The sequence below is a fragment of the Procambarus clarkii genome, chromosome 17 (assembly GCF_040958095.1).
Source record: "Procambarus clarkii isolate CNS0578487 chromosome 17, FALCON_Pclarkii_2.0, whole genome shotgun sequence".
Classification (NCBI taxonomy): Eukaryota; Metazoa; Arthropoda; class Malacostraca; order Decapoda; family Cambaridae; genus Procambarus; species Procambarus clarkii.
Genome location: NC_091166.1, coordinates 20,656,414 through 20,680,224, shown reverse-complemented (window position 1 = coordinate 20,680,224; position 23,811 = coordinate 20,656,414). Strand labels below are relative to the sequence as shown.

At 43.8% G+C, this 23,811-nt stretch overlaps 1 protein-coding gene across 2 annotated transcripts in view; it reads left to right on the top strand.

Annotated features, from left to right (window-relative positions):
* The first annotated feature begins 475 nt into the window (after positions 1–475).
* LOC123748525 (methyltransferase-like protein 27) overlaps positions 476–23,811 on the top strand; it is a 377,853-nt gene continuing 354,517 nt past the window's right edge. The window contains exons 1-2 of one of the 2 annotated variants that reach the window (XM_069326220.1): positions 476–653; positions 903–1,003. The gene's annotated coding sequence lies outside the window, so the exon portion shown is untranslated. The remainder of the gene's footprint in view (positions 654–902; positions 1,004–23,811) is intronic. The other variant, XM_069326221.1, reaches the window with a different exon arrangement.

The following is a 23,811-nucleotide window of genomic DNA, read 5'->3' as shown; positions in this document are numbered from 1 at the left end:
ATATATATATATATATATATATATATATATATAATATTATATATATATATATATAATATATATATCTATATATATATATATATATTATATCTATATATGTCGTACCTAGTAGCCAGAACGCACTTCTCAGCCTACTATGCAAGGCCCGATTTGCCTATAAGCCAAGTTTGCATGAATTAATTGTTTTTCGACTACCTAACCTACCTAACCTAACCTAACCTAACTTTTTCGGCTACCTAACCTAACCTAACCTATAAAGATTTTCTAGTTCAAATGTTCAAACTGGGTCCATGTGCAATTCAGAAAGTAATGGTGCTTTGAAGTCTAACTTGTATCACTGTTCAGGTGTTTAGACAACACCTGAGTGATGTAACGCTCTTCACTTCGAAGGGTTTAAGACGTGTGACATATATAGAAACAAGATAGGAAATGACAGTCTTTTGTCAGGCCCACCAGAGCTCCGGCACCAATAATATTGGCACTGCGCCCCTGGTTGTAACGCACTGTGAAGAGACCAGTAGGAAAGGGACCGTCGAGAAGACTAGACACAACTACCACCAGCTTCACCAGCTTCCCACCAACCATCTCATCACTTGCCCGTACAGCGGCACTGACCAGGAACTACCACTACGTATATAAGTGTCATCTGAAGGGTGAGTTGTTATGCAATTAATGCAAGCCATTCTCAGCTAGACTACCTGCAATTTTGCTAGGATTTCATAGGGATAGCAAAGAGTGAAGGATATGATCGATATAGAACGATGGAAGGGTATAAGCCTAACCATATGGACAAGATTTATGGCATTAAAGAAACGCAAAATGAGTAGCTACGGAGAGCAGTTAGCATAGTAGAACTTTGGAAAAGCATGGATGAACTAGTGGGAGTCTGTTCTATACTGCAGGAAGAGCTGGGAGGAGGCGAGAAGTAAAAAAGGGAGAAGAAATACAGGCACTTAAAGAATTTGCGTCTCTGGGAACGCAGCTTCAGAGAATTACAATAAAGGTAAACAACAAAGATCATCTAATTCAAGGCCTACTACTCACGTACCACACTTACATATTGATACCCTCTCAGTTACTCGCTGTTTCCTGTTGCTTAGATACTCCCTTATCCACTGGAGAACCTTACCTTTTATGCATGTCTGTTTCTCCTACTTTTGTAGCAACCTTCTATGGAGTACTGTGTCAAAGGTTTTCTGACAGTCTAAGCAAATGCTGTCTGCCCACTCTTTTCTTTCTTGCTTATTTTTTGTCGCCTGGTCGGGAAGCGTAAGGTAATGAAATTTGGCGAAGGGAGCAGGAGCTGAACACAAGGTATCATCTGGGAAGTGAAATCCTGCAAGAGTCAAATAGAGAGAAAGATCTGGGGATTGATATCACACCGAATCTGTCCCCAGAGACCCACATCAAAAGAATATCATCAGCGGCATATGCTAGACTGGCCAACATAAGAACTGCCTTCAGAAACTTGTGTAAGGAATCGTTCAGACCCTGTATACCACTTATGTAAGACCAATCCTGGAGTATGCAGCTCCAGCCTGGAGTCCATACCTAGTTAAACACAAGACAAAGTTAGAGAAGATTCAGCGGTATGCCACCAGGCTCGTCCCGGAACTGAGAGGAATGAGCTACGAGGAAAGGCTAAAGGAGCTGAACCTCACATCCCTGGAAAACAAAAGAGTAAGGGAGACATGATAACCACCTACAAAATTCTCAGGGAATTGACAGGGTGGACAAAGATAAACTCTTCAGCACGGGTGGGACACGAACAAGGGACACAGGTGGAAACTTAGTACCCAGATGAGCAACAGAGACGTTAGAAAGAATTTTTTCAGTGTCAGAGTAGTTAATAAATGGAATGCCTAGGAAGTGATGTGGTGGAGGCTGACTCAATACACAGTTTCAAATGTAGATAGGATAGAGCCCAGTAGGCTCAGGAATCTGTACACCTGTTGATTGACGGTTGAGAGGCGGGACCAAAGAGCCAAAGCTCAACTCTCGCAAGCACAATAAGGTGAATACAATTAAGTGAGCACACACACACACACACACACTTTGAGGTGTACTCACCAGTTGTACTCACCTAGTTGTGTTTGCGGGGGTTGAGCTCTGGCTCTTTGGTCCCGCCTCTCAACCGTCAATCAACAGGTGTACAGATTCCTGAGCCTATTGGGCTCTATCATATCTACACTTGAAACTGTGTATGGAGTCAGCCTCCACCACATCACTTCCTAATGCATTCCATTTGTCAACCACTCTGACACTAAAAAAGTTCTTTCTAATATCTCTGTGGCTCATTTGGGCACTCAGTTTCCACCTGTGTCCCCTTGTGCATGTTCCCCTTGTGTTAAATAGACTGTCTTTATCTACCCTATCAATTCCCTTCAGAATCTTGAATGTGGTGATCATGTCCCCCTAACTCTTCTGTCTTCCAGCGAAGTGAGGTTTAATTCCCGTAGTCTCTCCTCGTAGCTCATACCTCTCAGCTCGGGTACTAGTCTGGTGGCAAACCTTTGAACCTTTTCCAGTTAGTCTTATCCTTGACTAGATATGGACTCCATGCTGGGGCTGCATACTCCAGGATTGGCCTGACATATGTGGTATACAAAGTTCTGAATGATTCTTTAAACAAGTTTCTGAATACCGTTCGTATGTTGGCCAGCCTGGCATATGCCACTGATGTTATCCGCTTGATATGTGCTGCAGGAGACAGGTCTGGCGTGATATCAACCCCCAAGTCTTTTTCCTTCTCTGACTCCTGAAGAATTTCCTCTCCCAGATGATACCTTGTATCTGGCCTCCTGCTCCCTACACCTATCTCCATTACATTACATTTGGTTGGGTTAAATCTATAACAATATAAACAACCATTTGTTCGACCCATTCCTTCAGCTTGTCTAGGTCTTCTTGAAGCCTCAAACAGTCCTCTTCTGTTTTAATCCTTCTCATAAATTTAGCATCGTCCGCAAACATTGAGAGAAATGAATCGATACCCTCCGGGAGATCATTTACATATATCAGAAACAAGATAGGACAGAGTACAGATCCTGTGGGACTCCACTGGTGACTTCACGCCAATCGGAGGTCTCACCCCTCACCGTAACTCTCTGCTTCCTATTGCTTAGATACTCCCTTATCCACTGGAGCACCTTACCAGCTACACCTGCCTGTCTCTCCAGCTTATGTACCAGCCTCTTATGCGGTACTGTGTCAAAGGCTTTCTGACAATCCAAGAAAATGCAGTCCGCCCAGCCCTCTCTTTCTTGCTTAATCTTTGTCACCTGATCGTAGAATTCTATCAAGCCTGTAGGCAAGATTTACCCTCCCTGAACCCATGTTGGCGATTTGTCACGAAGTCCCTTCTCTCCAGATGTGTTACCAAGTTTTTCTCACGTCTTCTCCATCACCTTGCATGGTATACAAGTCAAGGACACTGGCCTGTAGTTCAGTGCCTCTTGCCTGTCGCCCTTTTTGTATATTGGGACCACATTCGCCGTCTTCCATATTTCTGGTAGGTTTCCCGTCTCCAGTGACTTACTATACACTATGGAGAGTGGCAAGCAAAGTGCCTCTGCACACTCTTTCAGTATCCATGGTGAGATCCCATCTGGACCAACAGCCTTTCTAACATCCAGATCCAGCAGGTGTCTCTTCACCTCCTCTCTCGTAATTTCAAACTCTTCCAAGGCCGCCTGGTTTACCTCCCTTTCTCCTAGCACAGTGACCTCACCTTGTTCTATTGTGAAGACCTCCTGGAACCTCTTGTTGAGTTGTTCACACACCTCTCTGTCATTCTCTGTATACCTGTCCTCGCCTGTTCGAAGTTTCAATACCTGTTCTTTTACTGTTGTTTTCCTTCTGATGTGACTGTGGAGTAGCTTTGGTTCGGTCTTGGCTTTGTTTGCTATATCATTTTCAAAACTTTTCTCTGCTTCTCTTCTCACCCAGACGTACTCATTCCTTGTTCTCTGGTATCTCTTTCTGCTTTCTGGTGTTCTGTTATTCCGGAAGTTCCTCCACGCTCATTTGTTCAGTTTCTTTGCTTCCATACATGCCCTATTATACCATGGATTCTTCTGTTGCTTCTCGGATTTTTTCCTTTCGGCCGGGATGAACCTGTTTACTGCCTCCTGACACTTTTGGGTAACATAGTCCATCATACCCTGTACAGACTTATCTCTGAGGTCTGTGCCAAGGTATTTCACTTGGAAACTTCTCATCTGTTCATAATTCCCCTTTCGGTATGCCAGCCTTTTGATTCCTAGTTCTTTTTTGGGGGAGATAAGTCCTAGCTCTACCAGGTACTCAAAGTTCAATACACTGTGGTCACTCATTCCCAAGGGCGCTTCCATCTTAACTTCCCAAATCCCACTCATTTAGGGTAAATATCAAATTAAGCATTGCTGGTTCATCTTCTCCTCTCATTCTTGTTGGTTCTTTGATGCGCTGGCTTAGAAAGTTTCTTGTTGCCACGTCCAGCAGCTTAGCTCTCCATGTTTCTGGTCCTCCATGCGGGTCTCTGTTCTTCCAATCTATCTTCCCATGGTTGAAGTCTCCCATAATTAGTAGACCAGATCCATTCCTGCTAACAACAGAAGCTGCTCTTTCTATTATGTTAATGGTGGCCATGTTGTTTCTATCATATTCCTGTATAGGTCTTCTGTCATTTGGTGGTGGATTATATATGACTACGACTATAATTTTTTTCCCTCCATTTGTTACAGTACCTGCTATGTAGTCACTGAAACCTTCACAGCCCTGAATATCCATCTCCTCAAAATCCCAGCCTTTTTTACCAGCAGAGCTACACCACCCCCACCTCTTCCTTCCCTCTCTTTCCTCATAACATAATAGTCCTGTGGGAACACTGCGTTTGTTATCGTTTTCGTGAGCTTTGTTTTTGTGAGGGCTATTATGTCTGGGTTTTCCTCTAGTACCCATTCTCCAAGCTCATTTGCTTTATTTGTAATTCCATCTATGTTAGTGTACATCGCTTTGAGACTCACTTTCTTCTGTCCCTTCTCAAATCGCCTCCTTGGTGAGTGTTCTGCTGGTGGGGGAGGCTGTTCCATGGGTGTGAGGACCTGTGAGGCGGATAACAGGGTCTCAGAGGATACTGGGATGAGGGGCGGGGGATCCAGTGAAGGGGAAGGGACAGGGAGGGTATGGGTGAAAGGGGAGGGAGGACGGGAAGGAAAGGGGGGAGGGAGGACTTGGGAGGAGGGGAGGGGTAGAAGGGTGGGGATTGGGTGTGGGGGAGGGAGATTTGGCTGAACATTTGAGTGGGGGCAGAAGGGTTTGGGGTAGGGGGGTTTTCTATGCAGAGGAGGGTGGCGGGGTTGTCCTCCTTCTGGTGTTACTGGGTAGCTGGTTGTGGGTTCCCCCCTCGCCTCTGGGGGTGTTATGTTGGGAGCTGTGACTTCCTGGTTTTCCCCTCTCGCCCTGCGCCTCTTCCTTGCTTCTACCGCCACAGCTCTCTCCTCCCTTGTCATGTCTCTCTGGAGGAATACATTTTTTAATTTTCCCACGTTTTTCAGGGAGCTCTTCCTTGATAGGATCTTCTCCTTTGTGCTCTCGTTTGCAAACACTATCTTTATCATTCGGTCTCGGTCTTTGTTGTACCAACCTAGCCTGAAAACCTTCTCAATGCTATGCTCAGCCTCTTCCATGTCTAGTGCCTTTAGTACTTCATTCACTGCTGCTTTTTCCTTGTCATTCCACTCTGTCCTATTAGAGCCTTCCTGCTCTTTAATACCCACAGCAACCACTGATCTGTTCCTTTCCAGCAGTTGGCTAGTGGAGCGTGCCACCTCCTGTGAGGTGGCTGCTTTCATGGCCACCTCCATCACTGCAGTCATTACTTCAGAGTTATTTTTTTTGAGTATTTCCCAAATGTTGCTTTTATTGTGGCATTCTCATCCAAAAAACTATTACCACCTTCTCCCTGGATGGTTTTGATTCTCAGCCTCGATACCATTCTCTTTGAGGGCTCTAATCTCCTCCTTTGCTGCTGTCAGCTCTCTTTTCAGGTTGCTTATTTCGTTCTTCATTTCCTGCATCATTTCTTGCATCTCACTCTTGATGTCCTCCAGAAACTGGGCGAACATTTCCTTCATTTCGTCATCTTGGCTCTTCCCTGTTCCCCTGGTACCTCTGGCTGCCATGCTTGCCCCTGTTCCTATAGTTGTGCCGTGATACGATTTGTCAGGAGGGCAGAGCGGGATGGGGGAGGGAGAGAGAGAGAGAGAGAAGAGAGAGAGAGAGAGAGAGAGAGTGATAAAGGGAGAGATAAATGGGTGGGTGGGGGCGATCCGACCCTTCCACTGAAGTGAGAAGAAAGTAGAAGGGGAGGGGGGGAAGGTGTGTGTGTGTGTGTGTGTGTCAAAGATCGACCTCTGAGGATCACCCTAAATTGTGCCAAACAGATGGAAGAAGTACTAAGGAATGCTAGAAAATTACAAAGTGATGAGGATGGGAAAGTGTGGTCATTAAGACGAGATCTTTCAAAAGAAGATAGGGAGAAGCTGAAACTGAACCTCGCCGAGGCAAAACGTTTAAATGAGAGCAGGAATGAAGAAGAAATCAATTCTTTTTTCTACAAAGTGATAGGGGTAGGTAGGCCAGTAAAGTGGTACATAAAGGCAAACCAACAAAATCATTAGAGAGAGGGGGAGTGAAAAATAAGAAGAGGGGGAACAAGTTCCTCAAGATTGCATACACCAACATAGATGGAGTAAGATCGAAGATACTGGAGTTAAGTGATGTAATACAGCTGCAGACACCAGACATTGTTGCACTCAAGGAGACAAAACTTGAAGATGTTATTTTAAATGAGGTCATATTCCCAAGGAGCTACTCAATTTGGAAACGGGACAGAAAAATTAGGAAAGGCGGTGGCGTTGCTGTGCTGGTGAAAGAACACCTAAAGGTGAACGAAATAATGACTGCCAATCCACAAGTTGACATAATAGCACTAGAGATCTGCCATGAGGATGACAAACTAATGATCATAAATGCATATAGTCCACCGCCAAGCAGCACATGGTCAAATTAGGAGCTAGATAGTAAACCAGAAGGTCTTATAACAATAATGAGAGAGATCATAGCGAGTGCGGATCTCGCTATGACTATAGATCATATCTGTTGATATGATCACGACTGTTGATAGTCGGCGACTTCAACTTGAAATCCATAGACTGGGAAGCATATGAAGCTAAAACAGAAGATTTTTGGACCTGTAAATTTGTAGACCTAATCCTGGAAACATTCTTGTATCAACATGTTAAACAAGCTACGAGGATGAGGGAAGGGGACGTTCCCTCCATGCTATGTTTGATATTTACCAGGAAGGAGGAAGAAATATTTGATATTCAGTGCATTCCTCCCTTGGGTAAAAGTGACCATGTCTTTTTGGGAATAAAGTATGCAATGCGTTATAATCTGGAAGAAAATAAGAAGGTTGATGCAATTGAAAAGCCTGGCTTTTGGAGAGGACATTATGGCAACCTTAGAAAAAATTTTAGTGAGTATAATTGGACAGACTTGTTGCTAGGCAAGGAAGTGAATGAATTTATACCAAAACAGAGATGCAGAACTAGGAAACAGGATTGGTTCAACAGAAATTGGGAGAGGGCCAGAGACCAAAAGACACAAAAATGGAATCAATACAGGAAGAGGCCAAACCCCCAAACATACCAGCGATACAAAGATGTGAGAGACAACTACACGGCAGTGAGGAGAGAGGCAGAAAGAAATTTTGAAAAAGGGATTGCAGACAAATGTAAAACAGAACCAGGTCTATTTTATAAATTCATAAACAACAAATTGCAGGTAAAGGATAATATTCAGAGGATGAAAATGGGAAATAGATTCACGGAAAATGAAAAGGAAATGTGTGAAACATTAAACGAAAAGTTCCAAAGTGTGTTTGTACAAAATGAAATCTTCAGGGAACCAGACACAATAAGAATTCCAGAGAACAACATAGAGCACATAGAGGTGTCTAGAGACGAAGTGGAAAAAATGCTAAAGGAGCTCAGTAAGAACACAGCAGTTGGTCCAGATGGAGTTTCACCATGGGTTCTGAGAGAATGTGCACCTGAGCTCAGCATTCCACTTCAACTGATTTTTCAGGCATCCCTGTTTACAGGAGTTTTAGCTGATGTGTGCAAAAAGGCTAACATAGTTCCAATCTACAAAAGTGGAAGCAGGGAAGACCCCCTTAATTATAGACCTGTATCATTGACAAGTGTAATAGTCAAAATATTGGAAAAAATAATAAATAAATAAATGGGTAAATCACCTGGAGAGAAATGATATAATATCAGACAGACAGTATGGTTTTCGATCTGGAAGATCCTGTGTATCGAATTTACTCAGTTTCTATGATCGAGCAACAGAGATATTACAGGAAAGAGACGGTTGGGTTGACTGCATCTATCTGGACCTAAAAAATGCTTTCGACAGAGTTCCACATAAGAGGGTGATCTGGAAACTGGTAAATAGTGGAGGGGTGACAGGTAAGCTTCTAACATGGCTGAAAAATTTTCTGACCGATAGAAAAATGAGGGCAGTGATCAGAGGTAATGTATCGGACTGGAGAAATGTCACAAGTGGAGTACCACAGGGTTCAGTTCTTGCACCAGTGATGTTTATTGTCTACATAAATGATCTACCAGTTGGTATACAGAATTATATGAACATGTTTGCTGATGATGCTAAGAAAATAGGAAGGATAAGAAACTAAGATGATTGTCATGCTCTTCGAGATGATCTGGACAAAATAAATATATGGAGCACCACTTGGCAAATGGAATTTAATGTAAATAAATGCCATGTTATGGAATGTGGAACATTGACCCCACACAACCTATATATTATGTGAGAAATCTTTAAAAAATTCTGATAAAGAAAGAGATCTAGGGATGGTTCTAGATAGAAAACTATCACCTGAGGACCACATAAAGAATATTGTGCAAGGAGCCTATGCCACGCTTTCTAACTTCAGAATTGCTTTCAAATACATGGTTGGCGATATACTAAAGAAATTGTTCACGACTTTTGTTAGGCCAAAGCTAGAATATGCAGCGGTTGTGTGGTGCCCATATCCTAAGAAGCACATCAACAAACTGTAAAAGGTGCAAAGACATGCTACTAAGTGGCTCCCAGAACTGAAGGGCAAGAGCTACGAGGAGAGATTAGAGGCATTAAATATGCCAAAACTAGAAGACATAAGAAAAAGAGGTGATATGATCACTACATACAAAATAGTAACAGGAATTGATAAAATCGATAGGGAAGATTTCCTGAGATCTGGATCTTTAAGAACAAGAGGTCATAGATTTAAACTAGCTAAACACAGATGCCGAAGAAATAAAGAAAATTCACTTTTGCAAACAGAGTGGTAGACGGTTGGAACAAGTTAGGTGAGAAGGTGTTGGAGGCCAAGACCGTCAGTAGTTTCTAAGCGTTATATGACAAAGAGTGCTGGGAAGACGGGACACCACGAGCGTAGCTCTCATCCTGTAACTACATTTAGGTAATTACTCACACACACACACACACACACACACACACACACACACACACACACACACACACACACACACACACACACACACACACACACACACACACACACACACACACACACACACACACACACACACCACACACACACACACACACACCACACACACACAGTTTGTCCCAGTCCAAAAGGAAAACAGAGAAACGAAGATGAGAAACCCATGGTTTAATCAGAGATGTAGGCTTGCTAAGCAGCAAAGTAAAAGGGCATGGAGAAACTATAGGAATAACAGGACACTGGAGAGCAGAGAAAGATACCAGAATGCCAGGAATGAATATGTCAGGATGAGAAGAGAGGCAGAAAGACAATACGAAAATGACATCGCAAGCAAGGCAAAGACTCAGCCTAAATTGTTGCATAGCCACACCAGGAGAAAAACAACAGTAAAGAACAGGTTATGAAATTAAGGATAAGGGCGGAAGGATTCACTACAAATGACAAGGAAGTGTGTGAGGAATTGAATAAGAAATTCCAGGAGGTCTTCACCTTAGAGCAAGGAGAAATTCCAGAGGTAAGAGAGGGAATAGCTAACCAGGAACCACTGGAAGACTTTGAGATTACCAGCGGGGAAGTAAGGAAGTGTTTACTAGAGTTGGATGTGACAAAGGCTATAGGCCCAGATGGAATCTCCCCTTGGGTTCTAAAGGAAGGAGCAGAAGAACTGTGCCTACCACTCTCCATAGTGTATAACAAATCACTGGCAACAGGGAACTGCCAGATATTTGGAAAGCAGCTAACGTAGTCCCGATATACAAGAAAGGGGATAAACAGGAGGCACTGAACTACAGCCAGTGTCCCTAACCTGCATACCATGCAAGCTGATGGAGAAGATTGTGCGAAAAAAACTAGTGGAGCATCTGGAGCGAAGGAACTTTGTAACACAGCATCAACATGGGTTCAGGGATGGCAGGTCCTGCCTCACAGGGTTACTTGAATTCTACGACCAGGCAACAAAAATAAGGCAAGAAGAGAAGGGTGGGCAGACTGCATATTTTTGGATTGTCAAAAAGCCTTTGATACAGTGCCACACAAGAGGCTAGTGCGAAAGTTGGAGATGCAGGCTGGAGTGAAAGGGAAGTACTCCGGTGGATAGAGGAGTACCTAAGCAACAGGAGACAACGAGTCTGTGTGAGGGGTGAAGTCTCAGATTGGCGAGACGTTACAAGTGGAGTCCCGCAGGGGTCAGTCCTTGAACCTATACTGTTTTTGGTATATTTAAATGATCTCCCAGAGGGTATAGATTCGTTCCTCTCAATGTTTGCCGACGATGCAAAAATTATGAGGAGGATTCAAACAGAGGAGGATAGTAGGAGGCTACAAGATGACCTAGATAGACTGAGTGAATGGTCCAACAAATGGCTGTTGAAGTTCAACCGAGTAAATGCAAAGTAATGAAACTAGGCAGTGGAAATAGGAGGCCAGACACAGGATACAGAATAGGAGATGAAGTACTTAATGAAACAGACAGAGAGAAAGATCTAGGAGTTGATATCACACCAAACCTGTCTCATGAAGCCCACATAAAGAGAATAAAGTCTGCGGCATATGCGAGGCTGGCTAACATCAGAACGGCGTTCAGGAACCTGTGTAAGGAATCATTCAGAATCTTGTACACCACATATGTAAGACCAATCCTGGAGTATGCTGCCCCAGCATGGAGCCCGTACCTTGTCAAGCACAAGACGAAGCTGGGAAAAGTCCAAAGGTATGCTACTAGACTAGTCCCAGAACTAAGAGGCATGAGTTATGAGGAAAGGCTGCGGGAAATGCACCTTACGACACTGGAAGACAGAAGAGTAAGGAGGGACATGATCACAACCTACAAAATCCTTAGGGGAATCGACCGGGTAAACAAGGATGAACTATTCAACACTGGAGGGACGCGAAGAAGGGGACACAGGTGGAAGCTGAGTACCCAAATGAGCCACAGAGACATTAGAAAGAACTTTTTCAGTGTCAGAGTAGTTAGTAAATGGAATGCACTAGGAAGTGATGTGGTGGAGGCTGACTCCATACACAGTTTCAAATGTAGATATGATAGAGCCCAGTAGGCTCAGGAATCTGTACACCAGTTGATTGACGGTTGAGAGGCGGGACCAAAGAGCCAAAGCTCAACCCCCGCAAGCACAATAAGGTGAGTACAATTAGGTGAGTACACACACACATCTATATTCAAGAAGAAATCAAGAAGAGCAGAGTGGCGTGGGAAAGTGAGATAACTAGGCTTACAACTGAATTTGGCAGGAATAAGGGAAGCATGGCAAAGGGAGAGGGAGTGGTGGGAGATTTAGTAGTGAGTGTGGGAGTGGTGGGGGTCAACCAGTGGGGAAGGCGACCAACATGACCCTTCACTGAGGAGGTCAATCATAATCCATGGATTACTTGAAGCCAATGCATCATCGAGGCAGGATAGGATTGAGATTGAAGATTTTGAGCTACAGGGGATCTTGAGAGATATCAGAGCCGAGATAGCAGGGAATGAGGTGGGAATCCACCGCCGCATTGGGGCGTATAACTGTAACAAGAAACGATCTGTCCTGGTACAGTTCACTAATAAGGAGGCTGTGGATTACATATTGCAACACAAGCACTTACTCAGAGGTAGCGAAAACTATTACAACGTGAATACTGACAAATACATGACCAAAGATGAGCAGATAGCCCACAGGGTGAGCCGTACTCGACATATCTCCTCAAATTTGAGCGTAGTTACCTAACCCCAGTGCTAACCCACCCCGTGCCCCACCCTGTGCTAACAAGCCCACACCTGCTTTCCAGGTTACTCCCTCCTCAAATCAGCCCTCCCTGCCCCTGCTTATCTCCCCAACACCTCCCCTGATTCCTCTGACCCCATTGCATTCGAATCCATCTGAATCATCCCACATTCCAAGGCCCCCCCCCTCATCCTCTCAACCCCCAAAACCCGACTAGCCCTCATCCCCTCAACCCCCAAACCTGACCAGCCCTCATCCCCTCAACCCCCAAAACCCGCCCAGCCCTCATCCCCTCAACCCCCCAAAACGGCCCAGCCCTCACCCCTCCTAATCCCCTCATCTTCCATGTGACCCTCTACCCTTGCGAGGGGGGGGGGCACATGGACCTCCCGTGGGGGATGGAGGGACCCACCCACCTCTTACTCCATTTCTCTTTTCCCCCTTCTGCCCTAATGCCCACACCTACCCCTGAGTTTTCCTTGACTAATACAACCTCCCTCCCACTATCTCTATCCATGTTCCATCTGCCCTCTTCCCCCGACCCCCCTCTATCCTTCTCCTCCCTCCCCAACCTCTCCACCTCTATCTGACTCTCAACATTACGCTACTTCCCAACTCCTCTATTCCTCTCAGACTATGCCTAATCTTCAAACTCAGTATGCCCTTTCTACACCAAAACTACCTACCCAGCTCTACCCCAGACCTTCCTACCTTCCGTCCTAGATGCCCAGCCCCCATTCGCCCCCCAAGCACCCCCTCCAGACTCCGTCCACCCCCAGATCCCCCCAGCCCCCATTCACCCCCCAGACACCTGCCAGATCCCCCCCTCCCAGACCCCCAGAGAAAGGGTGAACTCTGGTACCAGAGTTTCCATGAAGAATTTCAAGGTTTGGTGCAACAATGCTGATGGGGTATCTAATAAAGCAGAAGAGATAGAAGAGAGAGTGAGTAAGGCAGATCCTGACATAGTTACAATAGTGGAAACTAAAATAAATGCCATGATCTCAGATGCAATCTTTCCAAAGGGCTACCAGGTGATAAGAAAAGAGAGGACAAAGAGACAGGGAGGGGTAGTGGCACGCCTAATAAAGCGGAAATGGAAGTTTGAAGACCTGGGAAATCGGGTTACCAATGAGAGCAAAAGCTTCATACATGGAACTCTGACAGCAGATGGGAGGAAGATTGTGATCTTGGTAAACTACAATCCCCCACCAAACAGTAGAAGACAAAGGAAGGAGTATGATGACAACAACAAGATATGCATAGATGAACTGCAGAAGACAGCAACATTAGCTCACAGAATGAGAGCGAAGTTGCTGGTCATGGGGGACCTAAATCATGGAGAGATAAATTGGGAAGCAAGGAATCCCCATGGAGGGGACGAAACGTGGGGAGCAAGGTTAGAAGATGTTATAGACAGGAATTTCCTAACACAACATGTGAAGGAAGACACAAGGGAAAGAGGAGGAGATGCACCGAGCCTATTAGGCCTGATTTTCACCCAGAACGTAGAAGATATCGAGAATTTGGAGCATGAAATACCTCTAGGGGCCAGCGACCATTGTATCCTAGTCTTTGACTGCATGATGGAATTCAAACTTGTGACCATGGGACAAGAGGTCTGGGAAAGGATAGTTGACTTCAGGAAAGGGGACTTCAGGAGGATAAGGGAGATATATCTGGTAGAAGTGCAGTGGGAGGAAGAAATTAGAGGAAAAAGAGTCCAAGATATGATGGACCTAGTCATACGGAAATGCCAGGAGGCCGATGAGAGATTTATACCAACAGTAAAGTGAAAAAATAAGAGGGAATATAATAACCAATGATTTAATAGACAGTTTCAGGACGCAAAGATGGCCAGCTGGTAGGAGTGGAGGAAGTACCGAAGACAAAGGACAGAGGACAACAGGATCAGATGCAACAGAGCTAGGAACGATTACATTAACATAAGCCGAACATCGGAAAGGAACTATGAGAACGATATTGCGATCAAAGCGAAAAAGCAACCTAAATTACTACATTCATTTAAGAAGAAAAATGTCGGTGAACGACCAAGTGACAAGACTAAGAAAAACAGAGGGGGCATATACTGAAAGTGAGAAGGAAATCAGCATGGCACTGAATGCTAGTTTCCATGGAGTGTTCACAACTGAGCCTGAGCAGCTCCCATTGTTAGAAGAGATTGCCCTAGATGAAAGACTATCAGATATAGAGGTGGCAGCAAAGGAGGTAATGAAACAGTTGACAACCCTGGATGCAACTAAAACAGTTGAACCAGACAAAGTTTCACCGTAGATACTAAAAGAAGCAGCGCAGGCTCTCAGCGTGCCTCTGGCAATGATCTTTAATGAATCACTTATGTTGGGAGAATTGCCCAGTTGCTGGAAGAAAGCAAATGTCGTACCGATTTTCAAGAAAGGTGATACGGAGGAGACACTTAACTATAGACCTGTATCATTGACAAGCATCCCCTGCAAAATACTTGAGAGAATAATTAGGCTACGACTGGTTGCAACCTGGAGAACGTTAGGTTTGTGAACAAACAGGCACGATTTCCCTTTCCAGAACATGGGTTCTGGAAAGAGAAATTGTGCCTGACTAACCTTTTGGAGTTCTATGATGAAACAACGAGGATAAGACAGGACAAAGATGGTTGGGCAGACTATATTTCTGGACTGGCAAAAAGTCTTTGATACAGTACTGCACATTAACCTGCTGTTCAAACTCGAGAGGCAGGCAGGGGTGGGAGGAAAGGCCCTAGCATGGATAAGGAACAACCTAACAAGAAGGAGCCAAAGAGTTATGGTAAGGAGCGAGAAGTCGGACTGGCGAACAGTAACGAGTGGAGTACATCAAGGATCGATGTTTGGATCAATTCTATTTCTAATATATGTTAACGACATGGTTACAGGAGTAGAGTCCTACATGTCAATGTTCGCGGATGACGCAAAGTTGATGAGAAGAGTTGTGACAGATGAGGATTGCAGGATCCTCAAAGAGGACCTGAACAGGTTGCAGAGATGGACAGAGAAATGTCTACTAAAGTTCAACAAGAGCAAATGTAAAGTTCTGGAAATGGGACTAGGTGATAGGAGACCAAAGGGACAGTACACAATGAAGGGTAACTGCATACCTGTGACGACGCGTGAAAGAGACCTGGGCAAAAACGTATCACCTAATCTATCTCCTGAAGCACATATAAATAGAGTAACGACAGCAGCGTACTCTACACTGGCAAAAGTTAGAACATCATTCAGAACCCTAAGTAAGGAGGCATTTAGGGAGCTTTACACTGCCTACGTGAGACCAGTCTTAGAGTATGCCGCCTCATCATGGAGTCCCCCATCCAAAGAAGCATATAAGGTAACTGAAAAAGGTTCAGAGGTTTGCAACAAGACGCGTCCCAGAGTTACAAAGGATGGGATATGAGGAGCGCCTGAAGGAACTGAACCTTACGACACTAGAAAGAAGAAGGAAGAGGGGGGACATGATAGGAACATACAAAATACTCAGGGGGAATGACAGAGTGGACATAGACGAAATGTTCACACGGAATAGTAACAGAACGAGTGGACATGGGTTGAAGCTGGAAACTCAGATGAGTCACAGGTGTTGGAAATTTCCAACACTAACAAATTACCATTGTATAATACATCATTATTATTATATACTAACTACAGTAGTTATCAATTTCGCTAACGTAATGTCAACATAAATTAACAGTTTTTATCTGCGCATTAGTGCTAGAATTCTCACGACATCGAGTAACAAAATTGCATCAGATAATGTCTATCTAGACACGCTTATTACCATTATGTTAGAGAATTGAATGTGGTTCTCTAAAATTATCAGTATTCCATGTAATAATTAACTACGGATAATATGACTCCCAATAATCAAAAACCGAGAGTTATTAACTAAAATTATTAGCTAGTAGCAGTGCCCAAATGAGCTGCAGAGATATTAAAATGAACTTTTTTAGTGTCAGAGTGATTGACAAATGGAATGCATTAGGAAGTGATGGGGTGGAGGCTGACTCCATACACAGTTTCAAGTGTAGATATGATTGAGTCCAATAGGCTCAGGAACCTTTACACCTGTTTATTGACAGTTGAGAGGCGGTACCAAAGAGCTCGACCCCCGCAAGCACAACTTGGTGAGTACAACTAGGTGAGTACACACATGCACACGCATACACACGCACAAACACACACACACATGCACACACACACAGGTTGTAATGTAATTACATTACATTACAACCAAATGTAATGTAATGAAGATAGGTGTAGGGAGCAGGAGGCCAGATACAAGGTATCATCTGGGAGAGGAAATTCTTCAGGAGTCAGAGAAGGAAAAAGACTTGGGGGTTGATATCACGCCAGACCTGTCTCCTGCAGCACATATCAAGCGGATAACATCAGCGGCATATGCCAGGCTGGCCAACATACGAACGGCATTCAGAAACTTGTGTAAAGAATCATTCAGAACTTTGTATACCACATATGTCAGGCCAATCCTGGAGTATGCAGCCCCAGCATGGAGTCCATATCTAGTCAAGGATAAGACTAAACTGGAAAAGGTTCAAAGGTTTGCCACCAGACTAGTACCCGAGCTGAGGGGTATGAGCTACGAGGAGAGACTACGGGAATTAAACCTCACTTCGCTGGAAGACAGAAGAGTTAGGGGGGACATGATCACCACATTCAAGATTCTGAAGGGGATTGATAGGGTAGATAAAGACAGTCTATTTAACACAAGGGGAACACGCACAAGGGGACACAGGTGGAAACTGAGTGCCCAAATGAGCCACAGAGATATTAGAAAGAACTTTTTTAGTGTCAGAGTGGTTGACAAATGGAATGCATTAGGGGGTGATGTGGTGGAGGCTGACTCCATACACAGTTTCAAGTGTAGATATGACAGAGCCCGATAGGCTTAGGAATCTGTACACCTGTTGATTGACGGTTGAGAGGCGGGACCAAAGAGCCAGAGCAAAACCCCGCAAACACAACTAGGTGAGTACAGGGAGCCGATGGCCAAGCGGAAAGCACGGTAGACACGTGATCCTGTGGTCCCGGGTTCGATCCCCGTCGCTGGCGAGAAACGATGGGCAGAGTTTCCTTCACCCTATGCACCTGTTACCTAGATATATTGGTATCTGGGAGTTAGTCAGCTGTCATGGGCTGCTTCCTAGGGTGTGTGTGTGTGTGGTGCGGAAAAAAATAGTAGTAGTAGAAACAGTTGATTGACAGTTGAGAGGCGGGCTGAAAGAGCAGAGCTCAACCCCCGCAAGCATAACAACTAGGTGAACACACACACATTGGATTGGACATCTGGAATTGGAAACAAACATGGCAGGGAGCAGACGTAACACAGAGGGAGGAGGAGGACAAGATGTATCGCTTTAGCATGAACTCAACTAGATGTACTTGAGGATGTAGGAGTGGGGAACCCCTCCACAGGCGTTTCAACAGCCCCAGTGGGATTAGGATAACACCTATCTCCCACCCATTAGAAGCCCTAACTGCCCAAGCCCCTACATTCCTCCACCAACCTAAGCCCTCCCTTCTCCCCCAGCCCCCTATCCTCTGCTTCCTCTCCCACCCCCCTAAGTCCTCCCTTCTCCCCAACCCCCCCAAACCCTCTCTTCTCTCCTGCTCCCACAAGCCCTCTTTACTCCCCCCTCCCCCAAAGCCGTCCTTACCCTTCCCCCCCCCCCAATGCCCTCCCTCCCCCATTTCCCTGCCAAACCCCCCTTTTCTCTCACTTCACCCCAAGCCCTCCCTTCTCCCCCACCCCTCCATGCCCTGACTTTGCCTCTACCCTCTCCAAATCAGATCCTCCCAGCCCCCCACAACCCAGGTCCTCCCTCACTCTCAGCTCCCCTCACAACCCAGGGGCCCCCTTCCCCCTCACCAGACCCTCCATGTTTACCTACTCAAGTGGAATCAACAGAAACTGAGGATGGACAGAAAAGAGTCAGCTTCAAGGTGATGTACATGAACATAGATGTGATTACAAGCAAGGCGAGTGAACTTAGGGAAAGAGCACAAGAAGCAAACCCAGATGTAATTGGACTCACGGAAACAAAACTCTCAAGAATCATAACGAATGTGGGGTTCCCCCAGAATTACACTGTAATAAGGAAAGAGAGGGAGGGTAGGGGAGGAGGCGGAGTGGCCCTCCTCTTGAGTAAGGAATGGAGTTTCAAGGAGATGGTTATCCCAGGCTGTGAAGGGTTTAGAGACTACATAACAGGAAACTTGAAAATGGGAGGACCTAGAGTAGTAGTAGCAGTGATATATAACCCTCAACCAAATGACAGAAGACCCAGGCCAGGGTATGACAGAAACAACATGGCAGTTAATAACATAATTGAGAGGGCAGCCTCTGCTGCCTGTAGAAATAAAACCCATCTGCTCATCATGAGGAACTTCAATCATGGAGGGATTGATTGGGAGAACAAGGAACCGTATGGAGGAGAGGATATACATGGAGAGCCAAACTAGTGGAGGTGGTGACAAGAAACTTTCCAAGCCAACATGTCAGCGAACCAACTAGGATGAAGGAAAACGATGAACCAGCAAGACTCGACCTAGTCTTCACTCTGAATGACTCCGACATAAGGGAAATTGACTTCAAGGCCCCAGTAGGAATGAGTGATCACAGTGTACTGACGTTTGAATATCTGCTCGAAGAAGGGCTACAGTGCTCAAGAAAAGGATCTGAAAGCAAAAGGCTAGAATTTCGTAAGGGAAATTACGAAGAGATAAGAAAATTCCTAACGGATATAACATGGGAATCAGAGCTAAGGGGAAAGACGGCCCAAGACATGATGGAACACATCACACAGAAGTGCAAGGAGGCAGCAGAAAAGTTTATTCCAGCCCAAAAGGTTAAAAATGAAATGCAAATGAGAAACCCATGGTTTAGCCACTTAACTGCGCCAACCGAGTATTCTCGGTCGACGGGAAAAACTAAGCCAACCGAGAAAACTCTTTGATTTTTCCATGCCCATTCTAAATGTGTGCGAGGTTGGTTGTGTACGAAATGGACTCTTAGGACCTCCAGTGAGAGGCAGCCATCTTAGAAAAAATTCTCAGAATACCCTAGGGCTGCTGGCTGGGTTAGTACTCAGTGAGCAACCATGGGAGGTGCCCGCGCCTCTGGCTCCCAAACACCTGTCCGACGGGGTGTTGAAAGATCGCGCTCTGTCAGTGAAATTCAAACCTTATTGTTTGAAGAACATAAGGATCATAATATTGGTGAAGCTAGGCGCAATAAGGACCTAACACAAAGATTGGATGCAAATGATACAGCACCTATGAGGATGATACAGCGAGAGTATCCAATTGTAGCTCTGAGCAGCACCCTTGCCCACCCATGTTATCTCCAATTTATATAGAAGATATATAGATATTTCAGCAGTCTCCGTGGTGTAGTGGTAAGACACTCGCCTGGCGTTCCGCGAGCGCTATGTCATGGGTTCGTATCCTGGCCGGGGAGGATTTACTGGGCGCAATTCCTTAACTGTAGCCTCTGTTTAACGCAACAGTAAAATGTGTACTTGGATGAAAAAACGATTCTTCGCGGCAGGGGATCGTATTCCAGGGACCATAGGATTAAGGACTTGCCCGAAACGCTACGCGTACTAGTGGCTGTACAAGAATGTAACAACTCTTGTATATATCTCAAAAAAAAAAAAAAAAAAAATAGAGGAATCGCTTTCTGCATTCAGTAATGATGCATCTGATACAAGTAGCATAGATGAACAGTGTTAGCGGCTTCCACGGTGGTGTTTTCCATAGATATTTTCAAGAATAGTTGAATCTCTTCCAGACTGACACTCTTTGAGGCTAACTGAATCTCTTCCTGACTGATGGACACTCTTTGAGGCTAGATAAATCTCTTCCAGTTTTGGACCTTACAAAGTTATCTTTTCAAGACTACCTTACAAATTGATCTTTTTCTATAATTTTTTCAATACTACCTTGTGCTTTACAAGCTTGGCTACATACGACCTACAAGTACTAAAGCCAAGGGTGTATGTGAGTGCATTATTTGCAAGCACACAGAACAAAGAGACATGAAGCGAAAATCTATCTGTACCTGTTGCATCGAGAGCGAAGTCGCGGTGTGCACCATGGACTACTTCCTTGATTATTACTCACTTCCGAAGTACTGAGTATGTAATACAGGGTGTTACTGTGTAAATAGTGTGTGAAACTGTACATATTGTAATTTTAGTGAATTTTTGACAAGTAATATTGCGACAAACATTTATTGTGGACACATTACTGACACATGTATCACAGGTCCATGGAACACTATGAACGTTCTACTGTATACATATTGTAAAGGACACAAATATGCATCATATACGATAAAGAAACAAATAAAACCGCATTGGAAATACATAGAACAAATAATTGAAAATATATTTGTGGCAACCCCCGGTGCTTGAATGGCCCGCGCGACCGTGTCTGGGCGATTCATGCACGGGCGACCAGGCCCTGATGACGTCACAGCGCATCTTGTCCACGTCTCTACAGCCAAAGTGGAATTTGGTATTTATTTTTACATAGACATGTTCAAGGAAGGAAATTTATCATTTTACTGAGAAAAAATAATTTTTTGGGAACACTTTATCTCATGCGCACAGGGGGAATTGCACAATAAACTTGGTGCAGCACAGTGGTTAATCAGAGATGTAAGCTAGCTAAGCAACACAATTTTGTTATTATTTTTATTTTCTACCACAGACGTGACCACACATTTACAATGCTAACCAGAATATATACATTTTCTTCTGTCCTCCATGGACAGGGTTAGAGATGTGTTAAACATATAGTTCAAGGGTTTATTGAACAATCAACTACGGAAGGTGATTCGGTGCTAAGCTAACCTACATACGTAAATACATAGATACCCAGATTTACATATGCCCTACATAAAGTGTTCAATGTGTCTTTTACATAGTGTCATTAGTCTCCGTGGTGTAGTGGTAAGACACTCGCCTGGCGTTCCGCGAGCGCTATGTCATGGGTTCGTATCCTGGCCGGGGAGGATTTACTGGGCGGCAAATCCTTAACTGTAGCCTCTGTTTAACGCAACCGTAAATGTGTACTTGGATGAAAAAACGATTCTTCGCGGCCGGGGATCGTATTCCAGGAGACCTGCCCGAAAACGCTACGCGTACTAGTCGCTGTACAAGAATGTAACAACTCTTGTATACATCTAAAAAAAAAAAAAAAAAATGTGCATTTACAAAGGTGAAATGTAATTCTGATCAGCTTCCAAATATACTTTATACACATACGTATACATACACAACACACATATACGTTCAAATACATATATATACACACACACATGCATTCACATACATTTGTCTATTTTACTCTGACAGGGTGAGATAGCTGCTAGAGAAACTAGAGTGCAAATAAGCACTTAATCACTCAAGGTGATTAAGGTGATTTTACAAGTTCAGGTTATTTAGTTACATCACATACATACATTGTATAATTGATTAATTACATGGTCAGTCTTGGTACAAGTCCAATATATCATCAAGTGTTCCAGAACTCATATAGTAATTACATTGTTCAGCATCCCCTTAGCCCAGGAGGGAGAAAGTCAGTCAGTATGGGACATTCTACAATATAATGTTCAAGATAGTGCATTTTTTTCTCTTTCACAAAGTTGACACATTAAAAAAGCATGAAGAAACTATAGAAATAACAGGACATTTGAGAGGAGGGATATTACCAGAGAGCCAGGAATAAATACGTCACGGTAAGAAGAGGGCCAGAATGGCAATATAAAACGACATAGCAAGCAAGGCCAGACCCAGCCCAAATTGCAGCATAGCCACATCAGGTGAAAGACAACAGAGAAGGAACGGGTAACGAAACTGAGGATAGGGGCAGACAGATTCACTACAAACGACAAAGAAGTGAGCGAGGAACTCAATATGAAATTCCAGAAAGTCGTCACATTAGAGGAAGGAGAAGTTCTTGAGACAGGAGAAGGAATAGTTAATCAGGCACCACTAGAGAAAATTGAGATTACCAGTGGGGATGTAAGGAAGCTTTTGCTAGAGTTGTATGTGACAAAGGCTATAGGCCCACATGGAATATCACCATGGATACTAAAGGAAGGAGCAGAAGCACTGTGCCTGCCACTCTCCATGGTGTATAACAAATCACTGGTAACAGGTGAACTGTCAAAGATTTGGAAGGCGGCAAATGTAGTCCCGATATACAAGAAGGGGGGATAGACAGGAGGCACTAAACTACAGGCCAGTGTCCCTAACTTGCATACCATGCAATTTAATAATAGAGAAAATTGTGCAAAAAAAGCTAGTCGAACATCTGGAGCGAAGGAACTTTGTGACACAACACCAACATGGATTCAGGGATGGCAAGTCATGCCTCACAGGATTAATGGAATTCTTTGACACAGTGCCAAACAAGAGACTAGTGCGAAAGCTGGAGATGGCAGGGATGAGTGAAAGGAAAGGTACTCCCTTGGATAAGGGAGTACCTAAGTAACAGAAAGCAGCGAGTCACAGTGCGGGTTGAGGTCTCAGATTGGCGAGACGTCACCCGTGGGGTTCCCCAGGGTTCAGTCCTTGGACCCATACTGTTTTTTATATATGTAAATGATCTTCCGGATGGTATAGAATCATTGCTCTCATTGTTTGCTGATGATGCAAAAATTATGAGGATTAAGATGGAGGAAGACATTTTCGGTTTCCCATAGGTGTATGAATAACTTGTCTTGAGAATGGTGCAAGAGAGCATTTGAGAAACTTTTACTCTAAAAATCCAAACATATATATGTTTGATATAATATATCAAACATATATATAAAGATATATATCTTTTATAATAAACGTTTTTTTTTTGTAAACTATGTTGATTCTAATGTATTACAAATAGTTTTTACATGTTTAAATATATATTTTATGGTCTTTTTTGTAAAATTCATTAGTCAATTGTGAATGATTTTTAATGGTTGTATGAAACATTCAAAATACATTTAGTTATTCTATTATCAGATCAAATTAATTTTCATAATTTTGCTTAAAATCGATTTTTATAACTCAATTTGACTCTTTATGTGTCCAGGTAAACACTAATATCATGTTTAAATATAATTTTTTTGTATTATTCCCTAAAATAATTTATATAAGTTGTAAATGTTGCTTGATTGAGGTGTGAAACATTCTAAAACTTTTTCTTGTCTTATATATTGACGTGTGCTTATTTTAACAGTCTCAAGTGAACAGTTCTTCAAACAAGAAGTATAGATTATAGTGTTGCGGAGTATAGTGTCGTGGAGTATAGTGTCGTGGAGTATAGTGTTGTGGAGTATAGTGGTGTGGATTATAGTGCTGTGGTGTATAGTGTCGTGGAGAATAGTTGTGTGAAGTATTGTGTCGTGGTGTATAGTGTAGTGGAGTATAGTGTCATGGTGTATAGTGTCGTGGAGTATAGTGTC